At 41.6% G+C, this 15,668-nt stretch overlaps 1 protein-coding gene and 1 pseudogene across 1 annotated transcript in view; both read right to left on the reverse strand.

The window, feature by feature from the left end:
- The window catches only part of LOC133998944 (junction plakoglobin-like), a 161,941-nt gene that overhangs the window by 128,663 nt on the left and 17,610 nt on the right, over nt 1-15,668 (reverse strand). The window lies entirely within an intron of this gene.
- LOC134000077 (uncharacterized) lies at nt 3,256-4,573 on the reverse strand (annotated as a pseudogene).

The following is a 15,668-nucleotide window of genomic DNA, read 5'->3' on the forward strand; positions in this document are numbered from 1 at the left end:
TTCACTAACATATGCACGGTGACAATGGTACGAATAGAATTGGCTTCTGTGCATGTGTCATGAATCATCACAGTAATTTTGCATACCCACTTATTTTGTGTGCCAAGTCAGAATATTTCTATGCACATATTAGTGGGTTAGGCCCAATGGGAGTCAGCACTGTGAGATACATTATCAACTATTCTCTGTTTATTTTTATGTGATAACTGCATTAACCTGTCTCATAAAACTCCCCCCACTTCCCACTTTATTGCACCTCCCAGATGACTACTACAGACCTTAAAGTAAGTATGCCATTGTATAGTTTCATAGCTGTAGTTTTATTTTGGTCAAATCAGGCCTACTCATTATAGTCTCTCACTGTATTCTATCCATATAAAGCACTCATGTTTGCAATAACACAGGATATGCATAAACTACACTTTAAGGTTAAGGTAAAGAGCAATGTACCAGTAGTCTGATATGCACTATACCATAAACCAGACATTTAGAATATAAAAGGTGTTTTTGTCACTTCACTCTATCTGGCAGTCACTACTTATAGGCACTTAAATCACTGGCACTGCTACCTTCTCCTTAACCCATCCTTTAGGCAGGAGTTAGATCATTTTAAAACATACTGTCCAGAGTGTTGTAGTTGTTCCATTCAATTATATATTATATATTACATATATAGCACCAAATATACATGGTATGGGCTATAGCAACTCCAAGCTACCTCTTGGTGCCCACCCCTGCATTTGGCTCAAGCTAACCAAACTGGAACCAATGAAAAGGTACGACAACCACTAGTTGTCCACATGAGTTAGCACTGGTGTCTCCACCTCATCTGATAACCAATCAGCAGAAGTGACTGGATGTATTCACTGAATCAGACCGCTGTACTTTTTCACATTTTGTTGGAGTTCTGCTAAGATTGTTTAGATTAATTTCTTACCCTCATCAATCTACAGGAAATCAGTATTTTAGATTGTTTTGCATATTAATTAAAAAGGAAAAACTGAAATATCATATTGACAAGTATTCAGACCTAGGGCTGGGCGATATGCACAAAATCAAATATCACGATATTTTAGACCATATATATATAGAGACAGTCTGCAACAATATTGTAGAGATTACTGTTGATGCTTTCACAAAATATTTACACAATGAAATCTTTGATAAATAATGATCAGTAATGTGGATATAATGATAAAGTGGGTAAAACGTAAATAACAGAACAGCTAGAACAGTCTGGTAAATTCAAAATATTACATATTTTACTGTAATGCAGCTTTTAAAACCAAGAAAAGACAACTCTGATGACATATCCTGATGTTACGATATCCAAAATCTAAGACGATATCTTGTCTCTATCACGATATCGATATAAATCAATAATATCAATATATTGCACAGAACTATTCAGACCGTTTACTCAGTACTCAGTTGAATTGAACACTCAGGTTTTCATCAAGGATATCTTTGTTTGTTATGTGAAATGGAGCAGATCGGCCCAAGTGCAGGAGACTGCAGGCTGAGTGAAACTGAAGAATCATCTCTTTAAGGCTTGTGACGATGGCATACATGGCATTCCTAGCTAAGACTGTGGTGATAATGCCAAAAGCCTGTTCACACATGCAGCATAATAATGGCTGCTAGGCACAGTTAATTTAAAGACAGAAAAACAAGAAAAATGATTTTGGGATGGATTAGGGTGATGGTGTGTCCTTCCTGTGCTGTAAAATGACTCATTCCTATATCTTCTGTCTTTTTAGGTTATTTGAAGTTTGCAGCTCGCGAGCAAGCAGTGTTGAGGCTGATCCCATTACTATGTCACACTCAACAGTCAAATTTAATATGTAGGAAACTTTAGCACAAGTTCAACCCTGAATAGCACTGTGCTGAGTGAATATGTAACCTTTGTTGTTGTAGCATTTGAACAAGATGATTAGCAGGACACTCGTAGAAGTGTGCTAAAGCTAAGCTAGTGAACTCCAGCTACTTTGTGCAACAGCAGACTCTTTCCCTTCATCATGGATCAGACGATATACTGTCTTGCATCTCTAGCTGCAGACATTACTCAGGTAAAGATGCGAGATAAAGGAGCTTGAATTATTCCAGTTGGCTGAGGATGAAGGAATCAGCCAATCAGAGTCATTAATAATCCCAATTTTATGATAATCTGGGCTGAAAGGAAAGAGTACAAAAAAGGCCATAACATCAGCTCTTTAAAGATCAAGCAAACATGCCTGCCCTTTAAATCACTTATTTTATGTTCTTCTGTGAAAAAAACAAAAGATAGAAATGTGTATATATATATATATATATATATATATATATATATATATATATATATATATATATATATATATATATATATATATATATCTTTAATGCTTCGTGATGATGCCCCCTATAGAAATTAGGTGTCACCCTATGCACAGCAGATGGTCAAACTGAGCCCGATAGCAAAGTCTCTCTCTTATCTATCTTACAAACATGAACAAACATATTTTCCTGCAGCTTAGCTTGCTGAACAGGGCACCAAACAAACATTCACTGGGGGAAAAAAGCACCATTACCATCAGATTAGATAGCCAATTAGTGCACAATGAACATCATGTAAACATAGTGCAGTTCTAATATGTATGATTAAATATATGTATATATTTAATCTATGAAGTCATCAAAATTCTTCACAGATGTAAAACTCTGTTCCTGACAGACCCCAGCAATGCCACTAGAAGGCTCTATCACATGTTAGTGTAACTATTTCACATATCAAAACATTGTGCATGACGAATATGGATACTGAGACCAAACACAAAACCATCATCAACGTCATTGTAACATTACTGTAACATAGAGTAACTTTAGGTTAAGAAATTAACCCTGGTTCTCTGAAACATGAGTGAGGTATCTCACTATGGGACATGCTCCCTGCGCTTGTCCCCAGAAGCTATTTTTCATTACGCCAGTCCTGACTGGCAGACAAACGTTACGTCCGCTCCTTGTAGGAGGAGCTTCCTCTTCCATATAAAAACCGGGTGTAACATCATCCATTCAGTCTGAGCAAGCACACCTCTGTCTCGCTCCAGGCAAGGAGGGTGGTCTGGTGAGATACCTCACTCATGTTTCAGAGAACCGGGGTTAATTTCTTAACCTAAAGATCTCTTTCAACATTCGTTTCGGTATCTCACTATGGGATATAGAGACTCCCGTATTGCCAGACAAGCTTACCTCGAAGACCAGTTATTAATACACTGCCAATCAGACAGGCATATTTGCTGCTGAACCTACGCGCAAAACTGTGTGAGACAGTGTAGGCGCAGTAACATCCAATTTGTAAAACCTGGAGAAAGTGTGAGGCGTGGCCCAGCTGGCAGCCGCACATATCTCCTCAATAGAAATACCCTGAAACAGTGCCCATGACGCAGCCATGCCGCGAGTTGAATGAGCATGTAGCCCCGCAGGGGGTTGCAAACCCCTGCTATCATAGGCCAGGGCAATAGCCTCTAAAATCCAGTGTGACAAAAGCTGTGTTGTATGAGGCTTCCCCAGGTGCGGCGTAGCCCATGACACAAACAGCTGCTCCGATTTCCTGAATCCAGCCATTTTGTCAAAATAGGTGCGTAATGCGCGCACCGGGCAGAGCGCATTCAAGCGCTCGTGCTCCTGTGAGGAGAAAGGAGGGGGATAGAACACCGACAGCTCAATAGGGCGGTGTGACAAAGCCGGGTTAAGAACCTTAGGCACAAATGCGGGGTTAGGCTTCAGCAAAACCTTAGAATCCCCCATTAAAACCTGCATACAGGCCGGATTCACCGACAACGCATGAATATCACTCACGCGTTTGGCCGAAGCCAACGCGAGTAACAACACCGTTTTAAAGGAGAGCACTTTAAGCTCCACCTTATGTAAAGGCTCAAAGGGCGGGCACAACAGTGCATCAAGCACCATAGACAGATCCCACGGGGCAGTCAAGCTCCTTGACACTGGTCGAAGGCGCTGAGCCCCCCATAAACTGACTAACGAGGAGATGCTGACCCGCCGTTTTGTCTCCGAAGCCTATGTGACATGCCGATATAGCAGCTAAGTACAGTTTGACAGTGGAGAAAGCCAAACCTTTGTCCAGCAGCTCCTGCAGAAACGTCAAAATAGCAGGGACGGGGCTCTGGAAAGCCACTACTCCTGTTTTAACTCACCAATCCTCAAACGCGCGCTACTTGCCATCATATGCGCTGTGTGTGGAGGAGGCTCTGCACTCTGAATGGTGGCAATGACACCCTGTGGTAGCCCAGCAGTAGCCAGATTTAACCTTTCAAGGGCCAGGCCCCTAGAGCCATGCGCTCCGGATGAGGATGGAAGATCTCTCCACGTGTCTGCGTCAGGAGATTCCTGCGGAGGGGCAGAGGCCGCACAACAGCTGAAATATCTCCGCTAGCCACCTGCCAGGGGGGGGGGCTATCAAGATGAGAGTCAGACCCCTCTCCCACACTCTGGCGAGGGTGGGAGTGATCAGCTCTAATGGGGGAAACGCATACAGGAGGACACGAGGCCACTCGTGCGCCAAAGCATCTAACCCCATCGGGGCGCTCTGACCGGTGAGGGAGTAAAACAGAGGGCACTGAGCGTTCTCCTCTGACGCAAAGAGATCTATCTTCGCCTGGCCCTATCTCTCCCATATCTGAGCCACCACCTCGCTGTCGAGTTTCCAATCCTTGTAGCGAGGGTTGCCCCTGGACAGTAAGTCCGCCCCCAGTTTCAATATGCCCGGTACGTGAGTGGCTCTCAGCGATAGTAGGTGGGAACCGCTCCACATTATCAGTCTGTGTGCCAACATGTGCAGCTGACGTGAGCGCAGCCCTCCCTGTCTGTTGATATATGCCACCACCATGGTATTGTCCGTTCTGACAAGAACATGCTGTCCTCTCAAAAAGGGCAGAAAATGTTTCAGTGCCAGTGACACAGCCTGAAGTTCCAAGCAGTTTATGTGAAACAACTGCATCTGTGCAGTGCGTGGGGACTGAGACCTGGCGATGTCCGTGGCACGTTGGGTTCAGATTGAGTGACGCCACCCACCGCTGAAAAGGTCTCATGTGTTAACGGCCAAACGGAATGACCGTCAGGGCCGATGCCATTAGCCCCAGCAGTCTCAGACACATTCTGAACTTTAGCCTCGTCCCTCTGCGGAAAAGTGCCAGACAAGCCTGAAAGGCTCCCACCCTCTCCGCTGTCAGACGCACTCTGAATGCGGCAGAGTCCATAGACAGACCGATGAAAGTGATGTTCTGAGTTGGGATCAAAACACTCAGCACGCAGATCTGCAAAGGGCTTCTTAGCCCATGCACCCTTAAGTTCAGGTGGCTTGCTCTGGGCGCTCGCCTGGGCTTGGGTCTGACGTTTTGGGATGCGGTAACCTGGCCGGGTCACAGCTTGGGCAAACGTCTGCCAGGGTGCTGCAGGGGGAGGGGTTGGCACCTTCCTGGGGAGGCATAGTTGAAGCGCTTCACCCTCCTTTTTCTTCTCCTCGCATCGTCTCTGCATGGTGGCAAACGCCGGACCAAATAGGCCCTTCGGGTCTACAGGGACGTCGAGGAGCTGAGCCTTCTCCTTCTGAGAGAGGCTGGAGAGGTTCAGCCACCTTGCCCTCTCTTAAGCGTCCATCAGGGCCATGGCTCTTCCAGAGGCTTGGACGGCGCACCTGTGTAGACGCAGGCAGAGGTCCGTTACCACGCACACTTCGTTCCACAGGGCTGGACTGTGACCGTGGGCAGCCTTCTCCCCTCATAGCGAGACGTGGTGGCCTCAGTGGGGGCTTCTGGCCACGCGATGCCAAGCTTTGCAGCCGCTCTCTTAGAGACAGCGTGCAGGTCGGCTCATCAAGGTCGGTCAGCGGAGCAATGGCATCGAGCTGTTCCCAGCCGGCACTCGTAGGGATGGCATTTCCCTCGGGGCTCTCCACTAACTCCTGTGACGGGGGGTTGGTTATCCTCATCATAGGGTCCGCTGTCGACAGGCTAGCTTGGCATGCTAGCCTGCGTCGGCGGGTCTTGTCAGACAGGCGTGCACAGTGCTCACAAGAAACCGGGAATGCTAGTGCAGCACAAGCAGCGTCTGCTCCTGCAATCTTGTTGCCGCACATACACGTCCTCGTCGGTGGTCAGACCTTTTCCATGGTGAGGGAAGGTACAGGCTCCGTCATTCTGTTAGCTCCGTAGCAGCTACTGTTTGGAGACAGTCTAGCAGTTGTAGTCAGATAGCTTTGCAGCTTCAGGATAACGTAGCGTTCTGCGACCGAGTGGTTAGCTCGCTCTGTGAACTGTATTGCTAGTTCAGCTACACCTGCTGTCTGAGAGGTTGCTTCTGGGAGCGAGAAGAGGTTTAAGACTGAATGGATGACGTTACGCCCGGTTTTCATATGGAAGAGGAAGCTCCTCCTCCAAGGAGCGGACGTCACGTCTGTCTGCCAGTCAGGACTGGCGTTATGAAAAATAGCTTCTGACCACTGCTTTGATCTTATAGATCCTAAAATAAGCTGCATTTTTAAAAACCCAGCAGAAGACGAACAATAGTAGAAAGCGTCTACACTGCCGGAAAAAAGTTCATAACGTCCACCGCCATGTACACGAACACACAAACCAGAAACGCGGCAACCAGCTCAGCTCCTTCATGTTTACCTCCTCGTTGTCGTTTTCTTTATGTTTTTCGGTGAGTTGCCTCTGTGACGTCACAGTCAGAGTCCGGTGGGTCCTATCTGGGTCCTACTCTGTTATGGAGACACAACAGCTGAGAGGACCGAGTGAGAGGACGTTCCTGTAAAGGTCCCGCCTCCTAAATTTTACCATAAACTTCCTTACTGGAAACGGGGCTACTAAGTATGTGTACCTAGATACAACGTATCTGGTATCTCACCAGTCACTATTGTTGCTATCAACATGTTTACTCTTTCCAAAGTTAACTAATTGAAAGTACATATATCAATACAAGACAACTTAAAGCGGTGGTTCGGCGTAATTTTGGCCTAGCGTCATATGCACTATTACATCTATCTAATCACCGCCTCAGCCCTTTTTAAAAATGTGGTCGCAAATTAGTGGAGTAAGAGCTATCAGCCGAATGGCTTAGTACAGGCGCTAATGGAACCAACAGTGTATCTCGTAAATTACCCCACTAATTATGCCTGGATTGTTATCAAACTTCTACAGTAGTACAAATAGGGTCTTTACTCATAAATCCATGCATTGGAAAGTTTGTAAGTACACCAGGAGTTTATTAAAATAACACTTACCTGATGGCTTTTACTCTGCTGCTACTGCTAAATCTGTAAACATCGTCAAAATCTCACGCGATCACTGAAATACTGTGTGGTCGCGTGAGATCCCGCACAGAGCACGTCGAACGTGAAGATGAGTGGCTCAATTTCGAAGGTGCTCTGAATATTCAAACACTCATCACCACTCTTCTTTGCATCATTGAATATTGAATCAAGAAGACAACAATGAAATGTAAATCTTAAAAGACGACCAAATCCAGGAATTCTGTTGGAATTTTAAATATGACAACCACATTTATTAACTAACTGGTATACACATTTATCAACAGTGTTGGCTTGGACCTCTGCTGAGCTGCAGCATTTCCAGGCTTTGTCAAGATAATTTCATTACACTTGGCTTCACATCCTAACACTCCCAGTGCTCGCATGCACACACACACACACACACACACACACAATGCTCCATCCTGCCCACTGGCTACCTCTCTCTTCTCTTCCCTCCTTTCTTTCTGTCTTTCTCGATCTATAGCCCCCCCACTCCCCTTCAATCTTTTTCCTTTTCCTTGTGTTTTCTCTTCTCCTCCCCCTCTATCCTTTTGTCACTATAACTTCTTTCACAAACCTTGATAAGCTCCACAAACACACTCACACCCCGTCAAATACATGCATGCACACTGTAAGTACATGCAAAGATAACAACTGAATGACACACAGAGAGAGGGGGATGGACTTTGCATGGCCGCTGGGTTGGCACAGATACTGCAAATGTAGAGTAGGCCAATCTGACAGGAGAGCATGTGCACACATACACACACACACACATACACTGTGCTGTCTCTTATCATGGCTGAGGATTATTAGGGTTGTGTAAAGGAACCCAGAGTTTGTATCTGAAACTGCATTTGTTGACACAGCAAAATTATTAGTGGAAAAAATATAAACTGCCCTAAAAATCTTGTCCTAAAAATGTAGGACGTGTTAAAATATGAGTTCATCAATAACCCATTTTGCCAAACTCAGGTCTCCCTGGCCATGCAAGATAGGGATGACTACTCAGCTGCACACACAGACCTGCAGCTATTCATAAACCCATGACACAGAGACAGAACAGCAGAGGAGAGAGATGGAGACAGCTATGTAACCAACCTGCGTGCTGTTATTTGACTTTTGTTTCCCCTCTCTCTCTCTCTCTCTCTCTCTCTCTCTCTCTCTCTCTTTCTCTTTCTCTCTCGGATGGATGATCACATACCAAAAACACACCTGAGGACCTGCTGAGGTTCACCATGGCAACAAGCAGAGGTACCACTCTCTGTTGTTTGGGGATAATTTTCTCAGTGGAAAGATTATGGAACATTTTGGGTGAGGTACCAGTGACTGATGAGTGGCTCTCTTCACATTAAAGGCAATTCTGATTTGTTTTAGTCAGATCTGATCTTTTTGTGTTGATGGTACCAGGCTCTGCCACTGATGGTGCCACTGAATGCTGACAACAGGTGATATGAATTGAGAAGTGAGATGTTAAATTCTGTCACATAGCCTGAAATCAGATACAAATTGGATCAGGATCACATATGCAAACTTGCTTCAGAGTGCAGTGTGTAGTTGCAGGTTTCTGTGTTGTGGATCCAAATCAACCAAACAGCAGTGATTAAGAGGGTGCCCACCTGATGATCCTGTAAACTGACTGCATTATTCCACTCACACAAAAATCCATAATGAAATCATGTTGTTTTCTTTGGTATGGCAGCTCAGGGGACATGATTCATTTATGAAAACATGTCTGATACCAAAGGGGTTGCTTATTTAATGGAGCAGAGCTACATTAGCAGAGATGGTAGTCGGACTACTGTGCTGGTCATGGCATTCAGATGTAATTGCCTCTCAAGCCAGCGGGGCCAGCTTACGTAACGTGGAATGCAACCAGTGCAATGGTATGTTAAGTCAGGGTTTAATAATAGTGTCATCTGTCAGAGGGTTCAATAGATTTTGTGAGATTAGAAAAAACAAATTCTATATGTGTAACTAGGTTTTATTTGGGACACATTCATCTTATCCACCCAATCAGTATTGCTGCCTGTCATAGGGGAACCCTTAGGGCCTTCTAGGTCAAACTTATTGGCATTTTAAATGTTACATTTCACCTCTTTCACTGAATAATTATTCTCTTCTCATTTTTCCATGAACTTTGCATCAGGTATTTTTTATTTACCTTATTAAAAGGTTTATAAAGACCATTTTGTGTACGCATTTAGTAATTGTTTTTAGTTACATAGAGAAACACTAACTCTGCTAACTTTGCCTTTTTTCTATGGGACTTCCCATTGTATCAATATGTTGTTAGCAGCATGCTAAGCAGTGATTAGTGTCCTGTCAGCCAGTCCACATGGATACCTGTTTTAATTAAAGATCTACACAGCAGACCAAAGAAGTTTGAGTTGTTTTGTTCGAGAGAGAGAGCTGCAAGCTGTTAACAGCTGTGTACAGTTCTAAGATAATGTAGTGAATAAATAAATTGAATGACATCTTCAAAACTCAATGAAAGAGAATAACTTGGTAAATGTCGGCAAACTTAACTTCTGAGCAGCATACCGGCTGAGGGACAACACATACCGACAAATATTCCCAACTGTATAAACCATTGATGCCACTAACATTTCTGTTGATCTGCTCAGTGCTCTGAGGAAGAAAATGGAGGAAGAGACAAAATAAACAATGCAGCAAAATCTTAAGATTTACACAGAATGTTGATTTATACAGAATGCTTGTCACACAGCTGGAGTTTCCATGACATTATGTTAGTGTGAAGCAGAGCCTGGCTGTTTTACCCACATGAGGATCAGATATGGAAGCTGAACTGGACTGGGTGCAAGAAACAAATACTACTGTGGTTCAATGTGGAAAAGAGAAAAATAGTAGCTCACACTCATATCAGAATGCTGATCCACTTTGTATTCTGAGAATGTGTAACTTGACTGGCATATTACACACTGGTTCTGCTCAGCTATAGGTAGTCAGGCCTGTGTAGCTGACAGTGCGGCTTTAGCTTGTAGAGGAGGGATGGAGGGAGTCCAGCAGAGCAGAGGACCAGCCGACCATGATGTAATTATAATGAATAGGGAGACTTTTGAGCAGCCACAACTGTGTACAGCCAGGGAGATGTATTTCATAAAAGTGTGCGCTGGAATTGAAATGGTTGAGAGAAGCATGTGTGTGTGTGTATGTGCATGTGTGTGTGCGAACGTTTGTGTGTGATTTGCATACCTCTGATGTTGCCCTGTTTCAACTGGCCTCAATACTGTGCTGGGCCCTAAGGTGCAGTCACACAAACACTTAAAGTGGTAGATACATGTGCACATAGGGGAGCATAAGCCTACACTCAGCTCACTACAGAACATGTATGTGAGTCACTCTGAGCCCCGGACACCAGGTTCCCTCTATTAACCCCAGTTTCACAGCCACTGCTCATTCACCAGGATTAATACAATATTATTATTGATTATCGAAACTATCTTCCCCCATTTCTAAGAAATGTTCCTCCCATCAAAATTAGGCCCTATATTTCCTCAGGCCTACATTCTCACAGCACAGGTATGGCCATTCCCTAATGCAAATAACATGTTGTTGTTTTTTTCATCTATGAAAATGCTTGACAGACAAGTGAAATTCTTTATTTTATTATTAAACTGTGGGAACATAGACACGCTCCCCAGTCTCTCTGAACAAGCAGTTGAAGCATGTTGAAGGAGCGCAGCAGAGGAGTACGTTTAAATTCCTCGATTGTCAATATTTACAAGGAGGCAGGAGGAGGTAGGTGAAGGGTTAGAGTCACATGATCTAAAATGAATTCTCTGTGTGAGGGAAAAATAAATGAAAAGAGCCAACCCAGTCTCACTTCAAAATGTTTAATAACTATGTTGTTCCACAGCACAAACATATTAGTTTAACAGCTTAAAAATTGTTACATGTTTAAGTTTACTTTTTGGCCTATTCTTTTCTATCAGCCTGTATCCATGTCACATGACTCAAACAAAAATGGCTGCCATTTCTTTTATTCTCAGTGGAGAAAGCAATTTTAAGATAGTTTTAGCATTAAAATGCCTTTTGATAACAAATGTGCATTTTATTTTCATAATTTTCGTTCAGTGAATGTTTATGATGTTATTTTGTCAGTTATTACTATTCATCATTGCTATGCAACCCAGTCTCACATCAAATATCGTATCTACGTTGGTCCACAGTGCGTTTTTTATGCCCTATTCTTTTCTATACACTCTCTCCAGGCCGAGACCTTTCCAATGCTGTGTTTGGTTTAGCTCTATGACAAAGTTTTAATTTTCACATTTCATGAACCCAAGCCATATCCCAGGCTTAGTTTCCAAGAGCACTTTGAAGGACCAGTTGATAAAATGAAGCTTTTTGTTTATTTGTTTTTTTATTTTTTAGTGTAACTAGGGACCAAAATGAGATATCAATACTAATGACAATCTAGGGCAGCACTATAGGCTTTAAAGAAGGCCTAAAGTGGTTGATTAGGGTTAGGGTTACATCAACTATTTACATAACCCTGGATATTTTTTGTATTTTTATGATTATGCAACAGTAGGGGTTGGATGTAATACCAAATGTAAAGTCCAGTTTGATTAAATATATGAAAGTGACAGGTGTACAGATATAGAGATTTAATGCACACACATGTGGACACACACCCTGTCCCCTTGCCTTTGACCCCATTAACCCCCAAGAAGAGTGAACTCTAGACCAGGGCCTTATTAAAATTCCTGACTAACTGCACTTTATGCCAGAGATACTGGTTTTGCTTTTTTCAGTTAAATGAAATGTTTTTCACACTTAGTTTTAGCCTTTTAGTGTACGTTTTACAAAACTAGTATACCTGAGGGATTGTGTTGATCTTTATTGACCCTGCTTTGTGCTAAGTGTTTTTCCTTAAAAGAAAAGTGGAAGTGTTTAAACCAGCCAGTCACATCCTGCTTTGATTCGAGGTCACAGCTTGCCTTGTGTGTGTGTCATATTATAACCTACCTTGTGTGTGTTTATGTGTTATTTCCAATACTTTCCACAAAGTCCATGTATATACTTTTCGTATCCTTTTCTCACCGACTGTCATGGCGTAGCCCAGCTCATGTTACATGGGTATAAAAGGAAAAAGGAGAATGTGAGGTCTCTTGTCTTGGGAGGAGATGCTTAGATGTAGATCATTTTGTGTGATATACTGAAACCCTGTATTAGTTTTTGATTTTGACTAGCTCTTCTATTGTAAGAATCAAATAAATAAATTTCTTTTTCATCTATAAGTTGTACTTTTCTTCATTGAGTGTGACGGCATCTTATTAGATGAGTGGTTTTGCCCTTCTCATTTTTCGTTAAATACTCCATGGGCTAGAAGAAACTATCTTCCCTAAAGGAATAGTCCACCTATAACAGCATTGGTATCGAGTTGGGAACCTAGGTACTATATGCAGGCTTTAGTATCCCGTGCACAGATCTTCCACTGATACTGATTCACACTCTGCTCCACTTACAAACTCCAGAGAAGTAGGTTACCTGGGGTGTGTAGATTGTGTACATTCAGCAGGGAATGGAAAATAGGTACTGTAAAAGTACAGGTCTCTGTTTTTCCCCCATCACCCATATCCACAGTAGACTTTGCACCACACAGTTGCATGTTGTTTAAATCATTGTCTTTGCATTGTGTTGTTATCTGAGCTGTTATGCTATTTTTGTTATTTTATGTAAGTATTTGATGATTTTTTTTTTAATTTTGAGTGCTGCAGTGATGAACTGAATATGAAATCCAGAATTTGAAGCTTTGTGTTGTCTGACTGGAGGACGCACCTAGAAGTATTTTTTTTAAGTTTTCTTTTAATGATATCTATAACATTTATATACACTAAACCACAAAAGTGTCCTTTATAATTCAACAATATGACTAATATGATTAATGTTAGGAACATCAGTTTAATGACCTTTTTTTTGTTCGAGAGTTAGAGCTTTTTAGCTAAAGAGGTGAAGAATATGTGGCTGAGGAACTTTAATATGAAATTGTCTTTTTTTAAATATAGTCTTCCTCAAATCTATACTGAGCCATGTCATCCGATAAGGCACTCCAGTGTGTGTGTGTGTGTGTGTGTGTGTGTGTGTGTGTGTGTGTGTGTGTGTGTGTGTGTGTGTGTGTGTGTGTGTGTGTGTGTGTATGTGTGCGTCAAATCTTCTGCCATGGCCATATAAACATGATGAAGATGCGGTTATCAAACTTAACTTTACATTTTACATCCTTCATTTAATCCCTGCACTTGTGACTTTAATATATTTAATCAAAATGCACTTTAGATGGTGCATTGCATTCAACCTCCACTGTTACATAATTCAATTGCTCATGCACATGTCACATTTAATCTTGGTTCTTGTCACCTTCATGTTTTATACATTTCTTTTCTTTGTCCATAACACAGTCCATCTATCCTTTCTACAATCAATATTTAATTTAAAATTATATCCCATTTCAAAACTATTAATATTACATTCCTTAAATAGATATCTTTAATTCAATTTAATTTTAGTTTATTTGTTTCATTATAATTATTATTATTAACTTACTTTTATCTTTTTTTATTCTTCTGTGTTGCATTTGTCTGGGCATAAATGCCAAGACACATTCTTTGTATGCCTGCATTGGCTTATAAAACATTTAATGGGCTATGTCATGCTGACATAAAATCCCAAAACCAAAGATGCTACAGTTACAAACATTTCCCAGGGTTGTGTAAATCATAGCATATGCATGCGCATGGTATTTGAGGACCTGGGAATGACACTGGATTGGTCTTTTCAGCACTAACCCTAAACCTAATCCAAGCAATTGAGGCCTTCCTCCAAATCGTAGTAATGCCCTAAACTGTCAGGTATTGTAATCTCTGATGTTGACTCATTTTGGTGACTTTTTTTAAAACAAAAGAAAAAACAAACTAAACAAACAAACAAACAAACGAAAAGCAACATTTTATATACCGGGCCTTCAAAGTGCTCTCTGAAGCTAGGCCTGGGATATCTTGTGTCCATGACATGAAAAAATGTAAACTTTGTGGTAGAGCTAAACCAAATATATTGTTGGAAAGGTCTCGACCTAGGGAATAATAAATGTATGAAGTATGAAGTAGTATGAAGTTTCAACATGGCTCCTACTTTGAAATACTGACCTTTACACCTTGGTGTATGTTTGAAGGCTTATATTCATGCAACAAAAGGGGCCCCAGACATGGTACACACTGTTATACAAAGCTCTTCACCTCAGCTATCATATGAGTATAGCCAACAACAGGGAGCACTGTCAAATATGGGTAAGATATGGTCTCAGCTGCAGGACCCCGCAATTATGAAAGTCCAGGAGAAGACAGCCAATGGGAACATCTCAAGTCTCTAAATTGATGTTTCTTTGCTCTTCACCTGAACCGGAAGTTGTTCCGAATCACCATTTGGACGGCTGTCCCAAGTCTCTTATTTCGGCTCAGAGGAACAAGAGCAGGAAGGTATCTCTGAGGAGCAATGAGTGAGGAAACACAAAAGCAGCCTCCACAGAAGTCTTTTACCAGGAGACACGCCCCCTTATTTATTGATTAGCCACTGCAGCTGATCACACTGATCTGATACATCACAACATCTCTGCAGTTTGATACTGAAGTGGAGACAGATTACAGATGATCACTTCCAGGTTTTATATTTTGTTTGTTTTCTGATTCACCATCTAGTTAAAATCTGTCAATTGTCCGTCTGATAAACAAAAGAATCATGAACAATTTTCTTCATTTGATTTTACTTTTCATGATCTGTTATTTCCCCCATTAACTACGGAGTCCCTATTTAATCATAATTCGATTATGAAATAAGATATTAAGAAATAAATAACCATGTGAAATGTTAAATGATTCTTTAAATTCAGTCAATTATTATGAAATGTTTTCCATTATTATGAAATATTTTACATTATGAAATACTTTACATTTTTATGAAATATAATTTTATCATAATTGTTCTTGTTTTTTACAATAATAGTTTATTTCATAATAGTTTATTTCAGACTGCTGTTTTTCAACAGAATGACAGGGAAAATAGTGATTTCAAAGCCAAAGGCAGAAGGATCAGCCAATCACTGTGCAAGTTCAACACACTGTCTCTGATTGGCAGACATTCTGTTGAAAAACAGCATTATGAAATAACAAGGCCATTCAGAAAAACAGCATTCTGAAATAAGGCCATTATGAAATAAACTATTATGAAATAAACTATGTTATTGTAAAAAATAAGCAAGAAGAATTATGATAACATTATATTTCATAAAATGTAAAGTATTTCATAATAATGGAGAATATTTGAGTTCATTCATGGGCAAAGG

The sequence above is a fragment of the Scomber scombrus genome, chromosome 18, assembly GCF_963691925.1.
Source record: "Scomber scombrus chromosome 18, fScoSco1.1, whole genome shotgun sequence".
NCBI classification, from domain to species: domain Eukaryota; kingdom Metazoa; phylum Chordata; class Actinopteri; order Scombriformes; family Scombridae; genus Scomber; species Scomber scombrus.